The 23,855-nt window shown below is 37.1% G+C and overlaps 1 non-coding gene across 1 annotated transcript; it reads left to right on the forward strand.

Moving 5' to 3' along the window:
* The first annotated feature begins 23,756 nt into the window (after positions 1-23,756).
* On the forward strand, positions 23,757-23,828 carry TRNAN-GUU (transfer RNA asparagine (anticodon GUU)). Its single transcript has one exon. It is a non-coding gene; the product is annotated as a tRNA-Asn (tRNA).
* The last annotated feature ends 27 nt before the right edge of the window (positions 23,829-23,855 follow it).

The following is a 23,855-nucleotide window of genomic DNA, read 5'->3' on the forward strand; positions in this document are numbered from 1 at the left end:
GCCGTTCTCGTTTGGGAGTGTGACAAAAGCATTGCTAAATTGCATAAAATACTTCTATTGTGGAACTCAAGAGTTAATCAATGCTTATCAAAGCTTTGCTAAATTGCATAGACTTCTATTGTGGAACTCAAGAATTAAACAATGCTCATCAAAACTTTGCTAAACTGCGTAGACTTCAAATGTGGATCTTAAGAATTAAACAATGCTCATCAAAGCTTTGGTAAATTTCATAGATTACTTCTATTGTGGAACTCAAGAATTAAGCAACGCTCATCAAAGCTTTACTAAATTGCGTCGACTACTATTGTGGAACACAAGAATTAAACAACACTCATCAACGATTTGCTAAATTGCTTAGACATCTATTGTAGAACTCAAGAATTAAAAAATGCTCATCAAATCTTTGCTAAATTGCATAGACTACTTCTATTATGGAACTCAAGAATTAAACAATGGTCATCAAAGCTTTGCTAAATTGCATAGAAGTCTATTGTAAAACTCAAGAATTAAACAATGCTCATCAAAGCTTTGCTAAATTGCATAGACTTCTATTGAGCAACTCACAAATTAAACCATGATCATCAAAACTTTGCATAAATTGCATAGACCTCTATTGTGGAACTCAAGAATTAAACAATGCTCATCAAGGCTTTGCTAAATTGCATAGAATATTTCTATTGTGGAACTCAAGAATTAAAGAGTGCTTATCAAAGCTTTGCTAAATTGCGTAGACTTCTATTGTTGAACTCAAGAATTAAACAATGCTCATCAAAGTTTTGCTAAATTGCATAGACTTCAATTGTGGAACTCAAGAATTAAACAATGCTCATTAAAGCTTTGGTAAGTTTCATACATTACCTTTATTGTGGATCTGAAGAATTAAGCAATTATCATCCAAGATTTGCTAAATTGCATCGACTTCTATTGTGGAACTCAAGAATTAAACAATACTCATCAAAGCTTTGCTAAATTGCATAGACTTCTATTGTGGAACTCAAGAATTAAACAATTCTCATCAAAGCTTTGGTAAATTTCATAGATTACTTCTATTGTGGAACTCAAGAATTAAGCAATGCTCGTCAAAGCTTTGCTAAATTGCATCGACTTCTATTGTGGAACTCAAGAATTAAATAATACTCATCAAAGCTTTGCTAAATTGCTTAGACATCTATATTAGAACTCAAGAATTAAACAATGCTCATCAAATCTTTACTAAATTGCATAGACTAATTCTATTTTGGAACTCAAGAATTAAACAATGCTCATCGAAGCTTTGCTAAATTGCATAGACTTCTATTGTGGAACTCAAGAATTAAACAATGTTCATCAAAGCTTTGGTAAATTGCATAGACTTCTATTGTGGAACTCACGAATTAAACAATGAACATCAAACCTTTGCTTAAAATGAATAGACTTCTATTGTGGAACTCAAGACTTAAACAATGCTAAGCAAAGCTTTGCTAAATTGCATAGAATAGTTCTATTTTGGAACTCAAGAATTAAACAATGATTATCAAAACTTTGCTAAATTGGATAGACATCAATTGTGGAATTCAAGAATTAAACAGTGCTCATAAAAGTTTTGCTAAATTGCATAGACTTCAATTATGGAACTATAGAATTAAGCAATGCTCATCAAAGCTTTGCTAAATTCCATCGACTTCTATTGTGGAACTCAAGAGTTAAACAATACTCATCAAAGCTTTGCTAAATTGCCTAGACTTCTATTGTAGAACTCAAGAATTTAACAATGCTCATCAAAGCTTTGCCAAATTGCATAGACTACTTCTATTATGGAAATCAAGAGTTAAACAATGCTAATTAATGCTTTACTAAATTGCATAGACTTCTTTTGTGGAAATCAAGAATTAAACAACGCTCAGCAAAGCTTTGTTAAATTGCATAGACTTCTATTGTGGAACTCAAGAATTAAACAACGCTCATGAAAGCTTTGCTAAATTGCATAGATGTCTTTTGTGGAACTCAAGAATTAAACAATGCTCATCCAACCTTTGCTTAAATTGCATAGACTTCTATTGTGGAATTCAAGAATTAAACAATGTTCGTCAAAGTTTTGCTAAATTGCATAGACTTCAATTGTGGAACTTACGAATTAGACATTGCTCATCAAACCTTTGCTTAAATTGTATAGACTTCTATTGTGGAACTCAAGAATTAAACAATGCTCATCAAAGCTATGCTAAATTACATAGTATACATCTATTGTGGAACTCAAGAATTAAACAATGCTTCTCAAAGCTTTGCTAAATTGCACAGACTTCTATTGTGGAACTCAAGAATTAAGCAATGTTCATCAAAGCTTTGCTAAATTGCTTAGACTTCAATTGTGGAACTCAAGAATTAAACAATGCTCATCAAAGATTTGGTAAATTTCATAGATTACTTCTATAGTGGAACTCAAGAATTAAGTAATGATCATCAATGCGTTGCTAATTTGCATCGACTTCTATTGTGGAACTCAAGAATTAAACAACACTCATCAAAGTTTTGCTAAATTGCTTAGACATCTATTGTAGAACTCAAGAATTAAGCAATGCTCATCAAATTTGTGCAATATTTCATAAACTACATCTATTATGGAAGTCAAGAATTAAACAATGTTCATCGAAGCTTTGCTAAATTGCATTGACTTCTAATGTGGAACTCAAGAATTAAACAATGATCATCAAAGCTTTGCTAAATTGCATAGACTTCTATTTTGGAACTCACGAATTAAATAATAATCATCAAACCTTTGCTTAAATTGCACATACATCTATTGTGGAACTCAAGAATTAAATAATGCTCATCAAAGCTTTGCTAAATTGCATAGACTACTTCTATTGTGGAACTCAAGAATTAAACAATGCTTATCTAAGCTTTGTTAATTTTCATAGACTTCTATTGTGGAACTCAATAATTAAACAATGCTCATCAAAGCTTTGCTAAATTGCATAGACTTCAATTGTGGAACTCAAGAATTAAACAATGCTCATCAAAGCTTTGGTAAATTTCATAGATTACTTCTATGGTGGAACTCAAGAATTAAGCAATGCTCATCAATGCTTTGCTAAATTGCATCAACTTCTGTTGTGGAACTCAAGTATTAAACAATACTCATCAAAGCTTTGCTAATTTACTTAGATATCTATTGTAGAGCTCAAGAATTAAACAATGCTCATCAAAGCTTTGCTAAATTACATAGACTACTTCTATTATGGAATTTAAGTGTTTAACAATATCAATGCTTTGCTAAATTGCATAGACTTCTATTGTGGAATCAAGAATTAAACAACACTCATCAAAGCTTTGCTAAATTGCATAGACTTTTTAAGTACCTGGGTGTGCCGTTAACAGTTAATAAACTGTTTAAAAGGGATTGTAAAGTTTTGGTAGATAAAGTTAGAATGTGAATCCTAAGTTGGAAGTAAAAGAGTTTGTCTTATTGGTTCTGTTTTATCTGCTATGCATGTTTACTGGGCCTCGGTTTTTAAGCTTCCTGTTGCCACTATTTCTGAGATTGACAAGATTTGTAGGGGTTATTTGTGGAGTGGTGGTGATCTTGTGATGGGTAAAGCCAAAGTTAAGTAGAAAATGGTGTGTATTCCTAAAGAGAATGGGGGTTTAGGGTTGAAAGTCCTTAGAAGATGGAATGATGTGCTGTTATCCAAACATGTGTGGAATATTGTTAATAATAAGAAGTCTTTGTGGGTAAAGTGGGTATATAAGTTTCACTTGAAAGAAAGGAATTTTTGGGATATTCAAGTCAAAAAGAACTTCTGCTGGACTTGGAAAAGGATTTTAATCGCTAGGAACATTGTTCGTCCCCATATTGTTTCTTGTATTGGATCCGGTGAGAATACTTCCTTATGGCATGACTGGTGGCACCCGATTGGGATTTTGAGTATGATAATTTCGAGGAGTGAGTGGATTAGGGCTGGTTTCAATGATATGTCAAAAGTGAAGGATATTTTTGTGAATGGCCAATTGTGGTGGCTGACTGATTGGCTGGATAATTACCCTGGTTTGATGGATTGGCCTTTGTTTGTTAATAATGAAGGAACTGAAGATAAGATAATTTGGAGAGATAATAATGGAAAGTGTAAAAGATTTTCTTGCAAGCAGGTGTGGTCGGATGTCAATTTTTTTGGCCCAAAGGTCCCTTGGTTTCACACAATTTGGTTCAGTAATAACATTCCAAGGAATGCGTTTATTCTTTGGATGGTAGTTCTTGGTAAATTAAAGACTCGGGACAAGCTGCTAAGCTGGGAAATTAAAGGTAATCGGTTGTGCCCTTTATGTTTGAAGATTAATGATTCCCATGATCATTTATTTTTTAAGTGTGATTTCTCTAAGCTTATTTGGGAGTATTTCTCTAATAAGGCTGATATCAGGGTGTGTTATGGTAATTGGAAGGAGTTTATTTCTAAGTTTTGTGAGCAGGTGAAGGGCAAATCTATTGGGGTTTTTATAAAGAAACTGGTTTTGGGCATGTTGTGTGTCGCATATTTGGCATGAAAGAAATATGAGATTCTTTAGAAATAATTTTAGATCCCCATTTTCTGTTACTTGTTGTATTGAGAAAGAAATTCAATTGAGATTATTGGGGTTGAAGTATGATTCAAAAGTTATTAAGGAGAAAGTGTGGAGATGTTGGGGTATAGATGGAAATAATAATGATGATAATGGGAATGAGGACAATGAATTCTAGAAATAGGGTGGGGCTGGTTGATTGGTTGAAAGCTAGGAAGAATGGGAATTGGTTGTGTTGGGTGATATGGCTTCATATTTGGAGTAACAGATTGGAGATTTCCTGTGTTACTACTAGAATTGACGGTTTATGTTACTGGTTTGGGAGTTTGCTCCTGAATTTAGTAACTTGTACCTTTGGGAATTATTATTTGGATATGATCTTTGTTGAGAATATTCAAGTAATGATTCCTGGACATGTGATTGATGTCGTGTCCAATATGCAACTGTTTGTGAATCTTGACTGGTTTTTTTGGTGGATTATTCCCTTTTGGTCTAGTGTGTTGTACAGGTTTTTGTTGCTGACTGTGCAGACCTGGGAAGGGTGGTCGATTCGTGTGGAGTGCAGATGCACAAAAGTGTTTGGAAGAGCTAGGGAAATTGACAATTTTAATTTGAATTATGATTTCTGGTGTGGTGGGAGCAGGTTTGGGGATAAGGGCAATTTGGGAATTCTTGATTTTTGGATTGCTTTTGGCTGTAATTTCTTGACTTACAGGAACAAAATTGGTGCTATATTGATATGGGCTGGGTGGATATGGACCTACAATTCGATGGATGGAGTGGCCATAATCAATTCTATTGGAGGGTTATTGTTTGTTGATCTGTTTGATTTCTAGAGCTAGACAGTTGGATGGAGTCTTGGTTGGTGGTTTTCTTGCGTTCGGTTGATGAGGCTTATGGAGTTAGGAGGATTTATCAGGCTTGCTCGTTGTGTTTGCATGACTTGGGAGTGGCAGTTTAGGATTTATAGAGTCTTGGTCAAGATTTGGTTGATGTGTATTTTTCTATTTTGTATCTCTATGTTAGCCTATTGGACTGTGGGTTTTTTTAAGGGCCTTACCCCAAACTGGTTGTGGTTTTGTTTGGGGGTAAAGTTACCTTTTTTCCCACATTTAATAAGTCCTTGGACTAATGTTTGGATTTATAAGGGTGTTTGGGGTAAAATTGGGGATTTTAAGAGAATCAGGAAATGGTTTGGGAGTTGGCTTTGGATAGGTTGGAACTTGTAGGTGGTTTGTTTTCCCTGTTTTGTTTTTTCTTTGTATTCTTTGATTCTTTTTTAATATAGTTTGCTGAGCTTTGGCTCTTTCAAAAAAAAATGCATAGACTTCTATTGTGAAACTCAAGAATTAAACAATGCTCATCAAAGCTTTGCTAAATTGCATACACTTCTATTATGGAACACAAGAATTAAATAATACTCATCCAACCTTTGCTTAAATTGCATAGACTTCTATTGTGAAACCTAAGAATTACACAATGCTCATCAAAGCTTTGCTAAATTGCATAGACTTTTATTGTGGAACTCACGAATTAAACATTGCTCATCAAACCTTCGATTAAATTGCATAGACTTCTATTGTGGAACTGAAGAATTAAACAATACTCATCAAAGCTATGCTAAATTGCATATAATACTTCTATTGTGGAACTCAAGAATTAAACAATGCTTATCAAATGTGACAACCCGAAATTTCAATCTTGTACAACACTTAAACTCAATCAAAGCCAGACTTGTTTCTGCTAACTTTTAGCACTGTTTAGAGTTTGTTTGAGCATTCTGAGCCTAGTACACCAAAGGAATAAGTGAAAGGAAGTGACAATCGATGTTGTAACCTAACAAGCAAGCGCTAAACTTTATCATGGGGAGTTTACGGCCACACCATGTGAGTTTACGGTCGTAAACACATGGTGGTCGTAAACTCATGTTATATACATGATATTCTTCCATTACTTCATCATTCTTCACCTTTTCAAGCCTTAAAAACGATTTCTCTCTCAACTATCATCAAGAACTTTCATCTCAATCTTCAATCTAGTAAGTAATCTTTCCATTTTCAAGTTGATATCCTTCAATATCTATTGAATACACATGATTTCATCCATGAAATCTCTTCTTTTTGTTAGATCTTCAAGTGTTCTTCATTTCTTCAAGAACACTCTTGTTCTTTAGGCCGAAAACTACTCTTTCAAGCTTCTACATTGTAAGTATCCCCTTATATACTTACTACCTTGTAAAGACCCTTGAATTACTCCTTGAAATCAAGCTTTTCCCAAGAACATGAGGTGTTTACAGCCAAGAGCATCTCCCTTTGCCGTAAACCCTAGTTAGAGGTGCATTTGAGCCATAAATCCACCCTAAAGGCTTCTAAACTCTTGAGTACCTTCCTATGTGTAGTACTTACTAGTTATGCTACTTGAAATCATCCAAAATCCAAGATCAAAGAGATTACGGCGAAGAGCATCTCCCTTGGCCGTAAATCCTAATTAGTGGTGCATATGGACCATAACTTCTTCCTAAGGCTAGGTTAAGAGTCTAGAACACTTCCTTATGATTGTAAGACCTTTAAAACACCTTTGGTACAAAATACCATGAGTTTACGGCCGTAAACTCATAGGTCCGTAAACCCATGGGCTGTGAACTCATGGGAGTCTTACCATTTGTGCCGTAAACTCCAATGTGAGGCCCTACACCCCTTATATGCAACCCTATGTGGTTTAACACTTCATTACAAGTGTTTCCTAGTCCCTAAGGTTGTTCCATTGTATGATTAGTTGTTATAAACACTAATTGTGTTCATATATGTGTCATTATATGCTAAATAGGATCCGTGTGTGCTCAAGCTTTCACTTGACACTTAGCATCCTTTATCGATCTTACATTCGAGTTACTCACTACAGGTGAGTTCATACCCCTTAACTTACCTTTTAAATGATTTTAAATGCTTTTATGGGGGGGGGGGAATACAAGTTGAACTATTATAGTTATTATATCAATCACATGTGATTAATGACTACTAAACAAGTGGATTTCTTACTTTTCAAACTGTGTTATCAAACAAACTACTTCAAATCGTTTTATAAACTCTTTTACATGTTAAATACTTTCTATTAAACTCTTTTAAACTTATATTTTGTCAAAAGCATATCTATATAGATATAGTTATATATAAGTAGGATTGAAAGGACTTAGGACTGATAGCTCGCCTTACTTCCTGTTCCTTGTTTGGTTGTGGACTTAGGGTATGGGTTGGTTGTCCGAAGGTCGTTTGAATCTTAATTATATATTATGTATATGTGTATAGATATAAAAGTCCTTCATTCAGTTCAATACCTTTGGGTAGCAAGGGTATACAAACATGTTCATTCATACAAACAACATTGCTAGTAAACTATAATAGGTATACTTTAGGAAGTTACTAATACTATTACTAGAACAACGAAACATACAAAGAGTCAGTTCATACATGAGTCAATACATACTATAACGAGAAACAATACTTACTATAAAGAGAAACAGATAGAGAATACTATAACGAGAAACAATACTCACTATAAAGAGAAACAGACAGAGAATACTATAACGAGAAACAATACTCACTATAAAGAGAAACAGATAGAGCATACAATAACGAGAATCAATATATACTACACACTATACACTAGAGAACATACTACATACTAGACAGAGAGAACATACACTACACTAGTATATACTATACAAATACAAGAATACTATAACATTAATGTAAGATACTACTTCATGGCTCGGCATATACTGTTGTATCACGTTTTGTACACAGAGTCTCCTGGAGGAAGAACGTGAATTTGTGTATAGATCTATACGGGACTGACCCTCCTACACCTTGCTGCTAGCTATAGTGGGACCTGCAGGTCTGCGGGTGACGAATGTCATATCATTTTGACGTCTCGAACGTCGTGTTTTACTGGTCAATCGAGTATGGTTACAATCATATCACATTTTACCTTAATTAACTAACAAGTTAAAGGTAGTTAGTACATTAGTAGTTACCTAGATAAAACTACAGTACATCTTTATTTTTTCCCAATTCATTCACATTGTGATCTTCTCACATAAACGGTAATGAGAAACTATATTTTGGTAATGATAGTCATACTTTGGGAAAACTCACACTTTTTCAAAAGAACAAACATAGAGATCAGTTGAGTCTTGGTAGAAGACTACCTTAGTAGAAAATATAGGATTTTCTAGGAAGTTTCAAACATTTACAACAAATACTTACAAACTTTTACATCAAACATTTACAAGTACATTCTTCAAACTTATACAAACAATGACACTAAAATACTTATGAACTCACCAGCTTTAATGCTAATCTACGCTTTCAAAATAACTTGTATTCTCAGGTCGCCAATAGACAGGTACCGATGACCAGGTTTTGAGAAGAAGGAGCTAATTCAAGACTCATCTTTTATTTTGATTATTCGTTTTGGTGTCTTATAAACTTCAGAACACACTTGTATTAAAATTATTACTATTAATGCAATGGATGGTATTGTTGTTTGTTTACTATTATGCATCGTTGTGATACTGTACATGACGTCCTCCGCCCCCGAACGTTTCTGCCGTTCCGGTTTTGGGGTGCGACAGATTGGTATCAGAGCATTGTTTATAGTGAATTGAGTATATCAACCCATAAAAGATATACAACTATAAACACAACGGGATTAAAATACTCTCACCAAGAGTTTATACTTTTAAATAATAAAATATTTAACCAAAGTATACATACCTGCATTCATACTAAAACCAGTGTCACTAGGACAGAACAAAAGTATTACGATTGTTGGACAAAGCGAGTAGTCTTGGGGACATATAATCAGATCTGGGAGTAATATAGCCTGATTAACTATATCTTTTCGAGAAGTGATTAACATGTGTCCAGGATTGTTTGTGATGTTGCAGCAAGTCTAAAAACTTACCAACACTACTACAATGAAAACATTAGAACAGAACATAAACTTAAAATACTATAGGAGTATTTTGTGTTACTATAAATTACTTATGTGCAAACTAAAAAGGTCTTTATTAGTATGTCAATAGTTGCGGAGTGGATACGCTAAGGTTACATGTAACTAAGGTGTTATAGACTTAGAATCTGTGACCTTTGCTTTACTTCCTGTTCCTTGTTTGGTTGTGGGCTTAGAGCTAGGGTCACTTATTCGAAGGTCTATCCTGTTTTGGTTACATATGACTGGTATGCACTACACAAATGTTGGAGTAACTAGTAAGGATCATCTTATAATTACCTTAATTAGTTCGTCTATTAATTATTTCTCTTACCCCTATTCTCGCGTAGATAACATGGTTGGATTCCATATCCCCGGAGACCCGTACTTTCCCAACCAAGGCGACGGAGGATGGCTCGATGACAAGCCAGAAGAGAATCATCCAATCCCTTTGGATGATGACTTCGTGGAGAACTTCCCGGAGGATTCTGACTCTGAGGCCGAAGTCAACAACCTACCCCTAGTGGCTCAAATCCCAAATCCTAACCCTCGTCCAGCATTTCAAGGTCCCACACCTCTGTGGGCAGCAAACTTGAACAGATGGAGCCACGAGCAGGGTCAGCCTTTACCTTACAACGGAGATCGAAGCAGGGTTGGAGGGAGGCTCAGTGGACAGAATCTTGCCTATTCTAGTCTGCAGGGTTGCTCGTACTGATGAGCAGGGTAGAGCGGCTATCAACCAAATCATGGAGGTTGATGCTAATGCGGGAGTCAATACCGTACGCATTCGTCATCTGGAGTCTGCTCAGGTGAGAACTCAGAGTCAGAATGCGGCTCTATAGAGAGAACTTACTGAAATCCAAGCCGAAGTCAGGGAACTTCGAGCTCGGCAGGCTATGTCTGAAAGGCGCATGAGGGACATGGAGCGTCGTCTGTCAGAATCAAGAACTCACTCTAGTAGTTCTCGTCGCAGATAGAGCCTACTCAACTTTCTCTTTTGGATATAAATTAGGACTATGTAAAAGCTCTAGTTTTAGTTTTCCTGTCTATGTTAAGACCTTGAACTTTCGATAGTTAGGTCTTAATTCTGTCAAATTTTCTCATCTTGGTTTGATGTAAGACCTACTTTTAGGTCGTTTTTCTCGAACTAGTTACATCTGTAATACCAGTATTATTGACAAATATCTAATCTATTAGAAATTAAGTATTCAATCATGCTTTCATCTGTGTTGTTGGTCTATGGAGAGTTAGTCCATGAGTCACTCTCATCATTCTCTCTAGTAAATTCTTATCAATATCTTCATCTTTGTGATATTATAGCTACGAGATGCCTCCATGCCGAGTAACGAGGCGCACTACTCGTAATCAAACTCCACCTCCTCCTCCTCAATACAACCCAACAGCCATCCAAGTTGCTGTGAATGCGGCTGTTACTGCAGCTCTAGCACAATTCACCACCACCGGTACTAGCGGGAGTGGGACTAATGTGCCTCCCACCCCAGTTGAAACTCCTGTGCGCTCTAGGGAGTGCTCATACAAGGATTTCACCAGCTGCAAACCCAGGTCCTTCAATGGAACTGGCGGAATCATTGCCCTCTCGCAATGGTTCGAGAAGACGGAGTCGATCTTTGAGATCTGCTCCTATCCGGAAGGGAGCAAGGTAAAATTTGCCGCTTGCACCTTCGCGGACCGAGCTCTGACATGGTGGAACAGCCATGTCAAGTCACTATCCCTTATAGTGGCAAATGTCATCGGCTGGGAAGCTCTTAAGGAGCTGATGATCGAGGAATACTACCCGAGGGGCGAGGTGCAGAAGTTAGAGCAGGAGCTCTGGAGCCTAACCATGAAGGGCTCCGACATAGTCTCCTACACTGTCAGATTCAGCGATCTGGTAGCGCTATGTCCAGGAATGGTCCCTTCTGAGGCCAAGAAGGTGGAGAGGTACATATGGGGGCTGGTACCTCCATTTCAGGGGAACGTCCTAGCTTCCAACCCCACTACCTTCGATAGTGCCAAGCGACTGGCACAAAGGCTCATCGACCATGGGGTCCGAACCCCGTCAGCAACAACAACCCTAGCCATCTCAGAATCCTCCAAAGCTGTCGACAGCAAGTGGAAATTCTGGGATGACAAGAAGAAGCAGAAAGCTGCCAAAAAGCAGCAGGTCGTAGCTGTTCATGCTGCGATAGCACCTGCCGCTGCTGCACCGGTAAAGCAGTACGCGGGAAACTTGTCGAAGTGCAACAAATGCAGCTTCCACCATAACGGACCCTGCCGTAAAATGCAGTGCTCTAACTGCAACAGGAAGGGACACACTGTCCGTTTCTGCAAGGCCCCGAAAAAGCCAATTACCTAGGTCCCCGGCGCTGGTGTGGGCCAAGCTTGCTACGGTTGTGGCGAGGTGGGCCACTACAATATGAACTGCCCAAAGGCAGGGAATGTCGGCGGCGTGGGAAGAGTTTTGGCTATAGGCCACAAGGAAGCAGTTGCCGACCCCACATTGGTCACTGGTACGTTTCTCCTCGATAACTCATATGCATGCATTCTGTTTGATAGTGGAGCGGAGAGAAGTTTCGTGAATTAGAAATTTGCTCACCTGCTTAAACATAAATCGCATGCACTTAAAGAACCGTTTACAGTAGAAATGGCTAACGGAAAGACAGAGAGTATTAGCTGCATATACATAGGATGTTCACTAACACTAGATAGCCATTCATTTCCAATCGACCTCATGCCGGTCTCAATTAAAAGTTTCGACGTCATAATCGGCATGGATTGGTTGAGTTCTCATCGTGCCGACATCATGTGTTACGAGAAGGTTGTTTGCCTTAATCTGCCGTCAAATGAAACTCTAGTTATCTACGGCGACAAACACGACACCAACCTTCGCCTCATCTCGAGCATTCAAGCCCGGAAATTCTTGCGAAAGGAATGTCGTGCATTCCTTGCTCATGTTGTCGATGTGAGCCAAGAAACGAAAGACATTAAGAACATTCCAGTAGTACGCGATTTTCCCGACATCTTTCCAGAAGAACTCCTAGGATTTCCTCCACAACGCCAAGTCGAGTTCATAATCGACTTAGTTCCAGGAGCTACCCCTGTAGCCAAATCGCCCTATCGTCTAGCACCAGCTGAGATGCAGGAGCTATCCGGTCAACTTAACGAATTGCTCAGCAAGGGCTTCATTAGGCCAAGCTTCTCACCCTGGGGAGCACCGGTCTTGTTCGTCAAGAAGAAAGACGGATCGTTCCGTATGTGCATCGACTACAGAGAACTTAACAAACTAACCGTCAAAAATCGTTACCCTCTGCCTCGCATTGACGATTTGTTTGACCAACTTCAAGGGGCGAACTTCTTTTCAAAGATAGATATGAGATCCGGATATCACCAATTACAAGTGCTTGGGGAGGATGTTCCAAAGACAGCCTTCCGAACTCGTTATGGACACTATGAGTTTGTAGTGATGCCGTTCGGATTGACCAATGCGCCCGCAGTATTCATGGACTTAATGAATAGGGTGTGCCGTCCTTATTGGGATCAGTTTGTTATCGTCTTCATCGATGACATAATTATCTACTCTCGTAGTAAGGAGGAGCATAGTCAACATCTACGTCAGGTCTTAGAAACACTGCGATCAAAGAAACTCTATGCGAAGTTCTTGAAATGCGAATTTTGGATCCGAAGGGTCGAATTCTTAGGGCATGTGGTTAGCGAAGAGGGAATACACGTGGACCCTTCCAAAATTAAAGCCACTGAGAACTGGTCATCACCGAAGACGCCTACAAAAATTCGTCAATTTCTAGGCCTCGCTGGCTACTATCGCAGGTTCATTCAGAACTTCTCTCGGATTGCGAAACCGCTTGCAACATTGACCCAAAAGGGCGTGGCCTTTGACTGGGAAGAGAAACAAGAGAAAGCGTTCCAAACGCTAAAGCGAGCCTTATGCACCGCACCGATACTGTCCCTCCCCGAAGGGATAGAAGACTTCGTGGTCTATTGCGATGCGTCCAATCAAGGGCTCGGCTGTGTTCTGATGCAATGAGGTAAGGTCATCGCCTATGCCTCAAGGCAGCTGAAGACACACGAGGTCAACTACACCACACACGATCTTGAGTTAGGAGCAGTGGTGCTTGCTCTGAAGATCTGGAGACACTACATGTATGGTACAAAGAGCACTATCTTTACAGACCACAAAAGCCTACAACACATATTCGACCAGAAGGAGCTCAACATGAGACAACGACGGTGGGTCGAGCTACTTAGTGATTACGAATGCGAAATTCGTTATCATCCCGGCAAGGCCAATATAGTAGTTGACGCCCTGAGTCGGAAAGAATACTCTGGTCGTAGAGTCAAATCATTGACTATGACTATCCATTCACACTTGTCCACACAGATTAAGGAAGCTCAGCTTCAAGCTTTGAAACCTGAAAATGTGGCGGGTGAATCCCTGAGAGGGATGGATAAGAACTTAGTGATAAAGGGTGGCGGAGCTTTATATCTCATGGATCGGATCTGGACACCGAAACACGGTGGTTTCAGAGACTTGATCATGACCGAAGCTCACAACACTCGATATTCCGTCCACCCAGGTTCAGATAAGATGTATCTGGATCTTAAAAAGTTATACTGGTGGCCTAACATGAAAGCAGAGATTGCTACCTTCGTGAGTAAATGCCTTACTTGCGCCAAGGTTAAGGTCGAATACCAGAAACCATCAGGTTTACTTTAATAACCGGAGATACCTGAATAGAAGTGGGAGCGGATCACAATGGACTTCATAACCAAATTGCCCAAGACGACGGGTGGTCTTGATACCATTTGGGTGATCGTAGACAGGTTAACAAAGTCTGCACACTTCCTACCAATCAAAGAAACTGACAAGATGGAGAAGCTAACAAGAACATACATCAGAGAGATCGTACGACTGCATGGTGTTCCCATATCCATTATCTCTGATAGGGATAGTAGATTCACTTCGAGGTTCTGGCAGTCGCTACAAAGTTCACTAGGAACTAGGCTGGATATGAGTATAGCCTACCATCCGCAAACCGAAGGACAAAGTGAGAGGACTATTCAGACTTTGGAAGATATGTTGCGAGCCTGCGTGATAGACTTTGGGAAGGCATGGGATACTCACTTACCCCTTGTCGAGTTTTCCTACAATAATAGTTATCACACAAGCATTAAGGTTGCTCCATTTGAAGCCCTCTATGGCCGTAAGTGCAGATCCCTTCTGTGCTGGGCTGAGGTGGGCGACACGCAGTTAGCTAAAGGACGAGTTCCAGACAGCACTCTCACAGGTCCGAAAATCATTCGGGAAACGACAGAGAAGATCGTTCAGATTCGTGAACGATTGAAAGCCTCTAGAGACCGACAGAAAAGCTACGCAGACAAACGAAGGAAACCGTTGGAATTCCAGGTGGGCGACCGTGTTCTATTGAAGGTCTTACCCTGGAAGGGATTAATATGCTTCGGAAAGCGTGGAAAGCTAAGTCCAAAATATGTAGGGCCTTTCGAGTTCTCGCTAGAATCGGCGCTGTAGCTTACAAACTCAAACTACCTCGCGAACTCAGTAACGTACATTCTACTTTCCACGTCTCGAACTTGAAAAAGTGTCTGTCCAACGAGACTCTTGTAATCCCACTTGACGAGATCGAGATCAATGAGAGCCTCAACTTCGTGGAAGAACCTGTAGAGATCAGGGACTGAGAGGTCAAGCAAACGAAACAAAGCCGTATCCCGATAGTGAAGATTCGTTGGAACGCCAAGCGAGGACCTGAATTCACTTGGGAGCGCGAGGATCAAATGAAACTAAAATATCCTCATCTTTTCGTTTAGTTATTTGTAATAGCTTATTTGTTAAACTCTAATTTCGGGACGAAATTCTCTCTAACGGGGGGATGATGTGACAACCCGAAATTTCTATCTTGTACAACACTTAAACTCAATCAAACTCAGACTTGTTTTTGCTAACTTTTAGCACTGTTTAGAGTCTGTTTGAGCATTCTGAGCCTAGTACACTAAAGGAATGAGTGAAAGGAAGTGTCAATTGAAGTTGTAACCTAACAAGCAAGCCCTAAACTTTATCATGGGGAGTTTACGGACACACCATGTGAGTTTACGGCCGTAAACACATGGTGGCCGTAAACTCATGTTATATACATGATATTCTTCCATTACTTCATCATTCTTCACCTTTTCAAGCCTAGAAAACGATTTCTCTCTCAACTATCATCAAGAACTTTCATCTCAATCTTCAATCTAGTAAGTAATCTTTCCATTTTCAAGTTGATATCCTTCAATATCTATTGAATACACATGATTTCATCCATGAAATCTCTTCTTTTGGTTAGATCTTCAAGTGTTCTTCATTTCTTCAAGAACACTCTTGTTCTTTGGGCCGAAAACTACCCTTTCAAGCTTCTACATTGTAAGTATCCTCTTATATACTTACTACCTTGTAAAGACCCTTGAATTACTCCTTGAAATCAAGCTTTTCCCAAGAACATGAGGTGTTTACGGCCAAGAGCATCTCCCTTGGCCGTAAACCCTAGTTAGAGGTGCATTTGAGCCATAAATCCACCCTAAAGGCTTCTAAACTCTTGAGTACCTTCCTATGTGTAGTACTTACTAGTTATGCTACTTGAAATCATCCAAAATCCAAGATCAAAGAGAGTTTACGGCCAAGAGCATCTCCCTTGGCCGTAAACCCTAATTAGTGGTGCATATGGACCATAACTTCTTCCTAAGGCTAGGTTAAGAGTCTAGAACACTTCCTTATGATTGTAAGACCTTTACAACACCTTTGGTACAAAATACCATGAGTTTACGGCCGTAAACTCATAGGGCCGTAAACCCATGGGCCGTGAACTCATGGGAGTCTTACCATTTGGGCCGTAAACTCCAATGTGAGGCCCTACACCCCTTATATGCAACCCTATGTGGTTTAACACTTCATTACAAGTGTTTCCTAGTCCCTAAGGTTGTTCTATTGCATGATTAGTTGTTATAAACACTAATTGTGTTCACATATGTGTCATTATATGCTAAATAGGATCCGTGTGTGCTCAAGCTTTCACTTGACACTTAGCATCCTTTATCGATCTTACGTTCGAGTTACTCACTACAGGTGAGTTCATACCCCTTAACTTACCTTTTAAATGATTTTAAATGCTTTTATGGGGGGGGGGGGGAATACAAGTTGAACTATTATAGTTATTATATCAATCACATGTGATTAATAACTACTAAACAAGTGGATTTCTTACTTTTCAAACTGTGTTATCAAACAAACTACTTCAAATCGTTTTATAAACTCTTTTACATGTTAAATACTTTCTATTAAACTCTTTTAAACTTATATTTTTTCAAAAGCATATCTATATAGATATAGTTATATAAGTAGGATTGAAAGGACTTAGGACTGATAGCTCGCCTTACTTCCTGTTCCTTGTTTGGTTGTGGACTTAGGGTATGGGTTGTTTGTCCGAAGGTCGTTTGAATCTTAATTATATATTATGTATATGTGTATAGATATAAAAGTCCTTCATTCAGTTCAATACCTTTGGGTAGCAAGGGTATACAAACATGTTCATTCATACAAACAACATTGCTAGTAAACTATAATAGGTATAGTTTAGGAAGTTACTAATACTATTACTAGAACAACGAAACATACAAAGAGTCAGTTCATACATGAGTCAATACATACTATAACGAGAAACAATACTCACTATAAAGAGAAACAGATAGAGAATAAAATAACAAGAAACAATACTCACTATAAAGAGAAACAGATAGAGAATACTATAACGAGAAACAATACTCACTATAAAGAGAAACAGATAGAGCATACTATAACGAGAATCAATATATACTACACACTATACACTAGAGAACATACTACATACTAGACAGAGAGAACGTACACTACACTAGTACATACTATACAAATACAAGAATACTATAACATTAATGTGAGATACTACTTCATGGCTCGGCATATACTGCTGTGTCACGTTTTGTACCCAGAGTCTCCTGGAGGGAGAGCGTGAATTTGTGTATAGATCTATACGGGACTGACCCTCCTACACCTTGCTGCTAGCTACAGTGGGACCTGCAGGTCTGTGGGTGACGAATGTCATATCATTTCGATGTCTCGAACGTCGTGTTTTACTGGTCAATCGAGTTTGGTTACAATCATATCACATTTTACCTTAATTAACTAACAAGTTAAAGGTAGTTAGTACATTAGTAGTTACCTAGATAAAACTACATTACATCTTTATTTTTTCCCAATTCATTCACATTGTGATCTTCTCACACAAACGGTAATGAGAAACTATATTTTGGTAATGATAGTCATACTTTGGGAAAACTCACACTTTTTAGAAAGAACAAACATAGAGATCAGTTGAGTCTTGGTGGAAGACTACCTTAGTAGAAAATATAGGATTTTCTAGGAAGTTTCAAACATTTACAACAAATACTTACAAACTTTTACATCAAACATGTACAAGTACATTCTTCAAACTTATACAAATAATGACACTAAAATACTTATGAACTCACCAGCTTTAATGCTGATCTACGCTTTCAAAATAACTTGTATTCTCAGGTCGCCAATAGACAGGTACCGATGACCAGGTTTTGAGAAGATGGAGCTCATTCAAGACTCATCTTTTATTTTGATTATTCATTTTGGTGTCTTATAAACTTCAGAACACACTTGTATTAAAATTATTACTATTAATGCAATGGATGGTGTTGTTGCTTGTTTACTATTATGCATCGTTGTGATATTGTACATGACGTCCTCCGCCCCCGAACGTTTCCGTCGTTCCGGTTTTGGGGTGAGACATCAAAGCTTTGCTAAGTTGCATAAACTACTATTATGGAACTCAAGAATTAAAAAATACTCATCAAAGCTTTGCTAAATTGCCTAGACAATGTTTATCAAAGCTTTGGTAAATTTCATAGAGTACTTCTATTGTGGAACTCAAGAATTAAGCAATGGTTATCAAAGCTTTGCTAAATTGCATTGACTTCTATTGTGGAACTCAAGAATTAAACAATGCTTATCAAAGCTTTGGTAAATTTCATAGATTACTTCTATTGTGGAACTCAAGAATTAAGCAATGCTCATCAGAGCTTTGCTAAATTGCATCGACTTCTATTGTGGAACTCAAAAATTAAACAATACTCATCAAAGCTTTGCTAAATTGCTTAGACATATATTGTAGAACTCAAGAATCAATCAATGCTCATCAAATCTTTGCTAAATTGCATAGACTACTTCTATTATGGAACTTAAGAATTGAACAATGCTCATAAAAGCTTCGCTAAATTGCATAGACTTCTATTGTGGAACTCAAGATTTAAACAATGCTCATCAAAGCTTTGCTAAATTACATAGACTTCAATTGTGGAACTCAAGAATTAAACAATGCTCACCAAAGCTTTGGTAAATTTCACAAATTACTTCTATTGTGGAACTCAAGAATTAAGCAATGCTCATCAATGCTTTGCTAAATTGCATCGACTTCTATTGTGGAACTCAAGAATTAAACAATACTCATCAAAGCTTGGCTAAGTTGTTTAGACATCTATTGTAGAACTCAAGAATTAAGCAATGTTCATCAAAGCTTTGCTACATTACATAGACTACTTCTATTATGGAACTCAAGAGTTAAACAATATCAATGCTTTGCCAAATTGCATAGACTTCTATTGTGGAAATGAAGAATTAAACAACGCTCAACAAAGCTTTGCTAAATTACATAGACTTCTATTGTGAAACTCAAGAATTAAACAATACTCATCAAAGCTTTGCTAAATTGCTTAGACAATGCTCATCAAAATTTTGCTAAATTTCATAGATTACTTCTATTGTGGAACTCAAGAATTAAGCAATGCTTATCAAAGCTATGCTAAATTGCATCGACTTCTATTGTGTAACTCAAGAATTAAACAATGCTCATCAAAGCTTTGGTAAATTTCATAGATTACTAATATTGTGGAACTCAAGAATTAAGCAACGCTCATCAAAGCTTTGCTAAATTGCATCGACTTCAATGGTGGAACTCAAAAAATAAACAATACTCATCAAAGCTTTGCTAAATTGCTTAGACATCTATTGTTGAACTCAAGAATTAAACAATTCTCATTAAATCTTTGCTAAATTGCAAAGACTACTTCTATTATGGAACTCAAGAATTAAACAATGCTCATCAAAGCTTTGCTAAATTGCATAGACTTCTATTATGGAACTCAAGATTTAAACAATGCTCATCAAAGCTTTGCTAAATTGCATAGACTTAAGTTGTGGAACTCAAGAATTAAATAATGCTCATAAAAGCTTTGGTAAACTTCATAAATTACTTCTATTGTGGTACTCAAGAATTAAGCAATGCTCATCAATGCTTTGCTAAGTTGCATCGACTTCTATTGTGGAACTAAAGAATTAAACAATACTCATCAAAGCTTTGCTAATTTGCTTAGACATCTATTGTAGAACTCAAGAATTAAACAATGCTCATCAAAGCTTTGCTAAATTGCATACACTTCTATTGTGGAACTCAAGAATTAAAGAATGCTCGTCAAACCTTTGCTTAAATTGCATAGACTTCTATTGTGGAACTCAAGAATTCAATAATGCTCATCAAAGTTTTGCTAGATTGCATAGACTTCAAGTGTGGAACTCAAGAATTAAACAATGCTCATCAAAGCTTTGGTAAATTTCATAGATTACTTCTATTGTGGAACTCCAGAATTAATAAATGCTCATCAAAGCTTTGCTAAATTGCATTGACTTCTATTGTGGAACTCAAAAATTAAACAATACTCATCAAAGCTTTGCTAAATTGCTTAGACATCTATTGTAGAACTCAAGAGTTAAACAGTGCTCATCAAATCTTTGCTAAATTGCATACACTACTTCTATTATGGAACTCAAGAATTAAACAATGCTCATCAAAGCTTTGCAAATTGCATAGACTTCTATTGTGGAACTCAAGAATTAAACAATGCTCATCAAAGCTTTGCTAAATTGCAGACTTTAATTGTGGAACTCAAGAATTAAACAATGCTCATCAAAGCTTTGGTAAATTCCATAGATTACTTCTATTGTGGAACTCAAGAATTAGGCAATTATCATCAATGCTTTGCTAAATTGCATCGACTTCTATTGTGGAACTCAAGAACTAAACAATACTCATAAAAGCTTTGCAAATTTACTTAGACATCTATTATAGAACTGAAGAATTAAACAATGCTCATCAAAGCTTTGATAAATTACATAGACTACTTCTATTATGGAACTCAAGAGTTAAACAATATCAATGCTTTGCGAAATTGCATAGACTTCTATTGTGTAAATCAAGAATTAAACAACGCTCATCAAAGCTTTGCTAAATCGCATAGACTTCTATTGTGGAACACAAGAATTAAACAAATCTCATAAAAGCATTGCTAAATTGCATACACTTGTATTGTGGAACTCAAAAATTAAACAATACTCATCCAACCTTTGCTTAAATTGCATAGACTTGTATTGTGGAAATCAAGAATTAAACAATGCTCATCAAAGCTTTGCTAAATTACATAGACTTTTATTGTGGAACTCAAGAATTAAACAATGCTCATCAAAGCTTTGGTAAATTTCATAGATTACTTCTATTGTGGAACTCCGGAATTAATAAATGCTCATTAACGCTTTCCTAAATTGCATAGAATACTTCTATTGTGGAACTCAAGAATTATACAATGCTTATCAAAGATTTGCTAAATTGCATAGACTTCTATTGTGAAACTCAAGAATTAAACAATTCTCATCAAAGCTTTGCTAAATTGCATAGACTTCAATTGTGGAACTCAAGAATTAAACAATTCTCATCAAAGCTTTGGTAAATTTCATAGATTACTTCTATTGTGGAACTCAAGAATTAAGTAATGCTCGTCGAAGCTTTGCTAATTCTTGAGTTCCACAATAGAAGTCTATGCAATTTAGCAAAGCTTTGATAAGCATTGTTTAATTCTTGAGTTCCACAATAGAAGTATTCTATGCAATTTAGCAAAGCTTTGATGAGCATTGTTTAATTCTTAAGTTCCACAATAGAAGTCTATTGTCACACCCCCAAACCAGAACGGCAGAAACGTTCGAGGGCGGAGGACGTCATTTAAAGTATCATATCAGTGAATAATAGTAAACAAGCAACAACATCATCCATTGCATTAATAGTATAATTTAATACAAGTGTGTTCTGTGTATAGTTTGAAAGACACCAAAATATGAATCAAAATAAAAGATGAGTCTTGAATGAGCTCCGTCTTCTCAAAACCTGGTCCAGTGTACCTGTCTACTGGCGACCTGAGAATACAAGTTATTTTGAAAGGGTAGATCAGCATTTAAGCTGGTGAGTTCATAAGTATTTAGTGTCATTTGTTTGTATATGTTTGATGAAAGTGTTTGTAAATGTTTGTTGTAAATGTTTTGTAAGTGTTTGTTGTAAATGTTGTATCTCCTAGAAAATCCTATATTTTCTACTAAAGTATGAAATGTAGTCTTCTACCAAGACGTGACTGTTCTGTATGTTTGTTCTTTTGTAAAAGTGAGTGTTTTTCCCAAAGACTGACTATCATTTACCAAAAATATAGTTTACATTACCGTTTATGTGAGAAGATCACAATTTGAATGTAATGGGAAAATAAAGATGTACTGTACTATTGTATATAGCAACTACCGTTGTACTAACTACCTTAAACCAATTGTTTAATTAAGGTAAAATGTGATATGATTGTAACCATACTTGATTGACTAGTAAAACACGACGTTCGAAGACATCGAAATGGTATGACATTCGTCACCCGTAGACCTGCAGGTCCCACTGTAGCTAGCAGCAAGGTGTAGGATGGTCAATCCCGTATAGATCTATACACAAATTCATGCTCTCCCTCCTTTAGACTCTGGTTACAAAACGTGACACAGCAGTATATTGCCATGCCATGAAGTAGTAATGTTAAAGTCTTCATGTATTTGTATAGTATGTTATCTCTGTTCTAGTGTATTGTATGCTCTCTTTGTATAGTGTATTATAGTATGTTCCCCATTGTTTCTCATTATAGTATGTTCTTTCTGTTTCTCATCATAGTATGTTCTTTTTGTTTCTCATTATAGTAAGTTTGAACTGACTCATGTATGAATTGACTCTTGTATGTTTCATTATACTAGAAATAGTGAGTAGTAATCCTCTAAACTATACCTATTATAGTTTACTAGTAATGTTGTTTGAATGGCAGAGTATTTTTGTACACCTTTGCTACCCAAAGGTGTTGAACTGATGTAAGAACTTTTATAGCTATACACATATACATAATATATAACTAAGATCCAAACGACACTCGGACAAACAACCGATACCCTAAGTCCACAACCAAACAAGGAACAAGAAATAAAGTGAGTTATCAGTCCTAAGCCCTTTCAACCTTATTTAAATAACTAAATCTATATAGAGATGATTTTGACAATATATAAGTTTAAAAGAGTTTGATAAAGAGTTTAGCATATAAAAGAGTTTTAACATATAAGGAAATTTTAACCATTGGAATGGTTATAGATGACTTGATGTCAGTTTATAAAATGTTTAGAATTAGTTTGTTTGATAATACAGTTTTGAAGTATAAGAAATCCACTTGTTTGATAGTTATTAATCACATGTGATTGATATAATAACTATAATGTTTCTACTTGTATTCCCCCCCCCCCCCATAAAAGCATTTAAAATCATTTAAAAGATAAGTTAAGGGGTATGAACTCACCTGATTGTGAGTGATTCGAATGTAAGATCGATAAAGGATGCAAAGTGTCAAGTGAAGTCTTGAGCACAAACGGATCCTATTAAGCATATAATGACACATATATGTATATAATTAGTGTATATAACAACTAATCATGTAAGGGAACTACCTAAGATTGTAGGAAATACCCTAAATGAAGTGTTAGGCTCACAAATGGAGCTTGGAAGGGGTTTCACAGCCACCCTAGGATGGGTTTGCGGCCTTATAGAGTTCACGAGACCTCATGAGGTGTTCACGACCCAATGAACCTATGAAGGGTTCACGGCCCTTATGAAGCTATGAAGGGTTTACGGCCCTTATGAAGGGTTCACAGCCGTGATCCCTTCAAGTTCATGAAGGTGGTGATGAATCATGAAGAATCAAGGCTAGGATCTAGCTCAGTAGCTCAGTGGTAGAGCGGTCGGCTGTTAACCGATTGGTCGTAGGTTCGAATCCTACTTGAGGAGATTTGAAAATCACCGTCAACACCTCAG

This window comes from Lactuca virosa, chromosome 7, assembly GCF_052849685.1.
Source record: "Lactuca virosa cultivar CGN04683 chromosome 7, Lactuca_virosa_CGN04683_v6, whole genome shotgun sequence".
Lineage (NCBI taxonomy): Eukaryota > Viridiplantae > Streptophyta > Magnoliopsida > Asterales > Asteraceae > Lactuca > Lactuca virosa.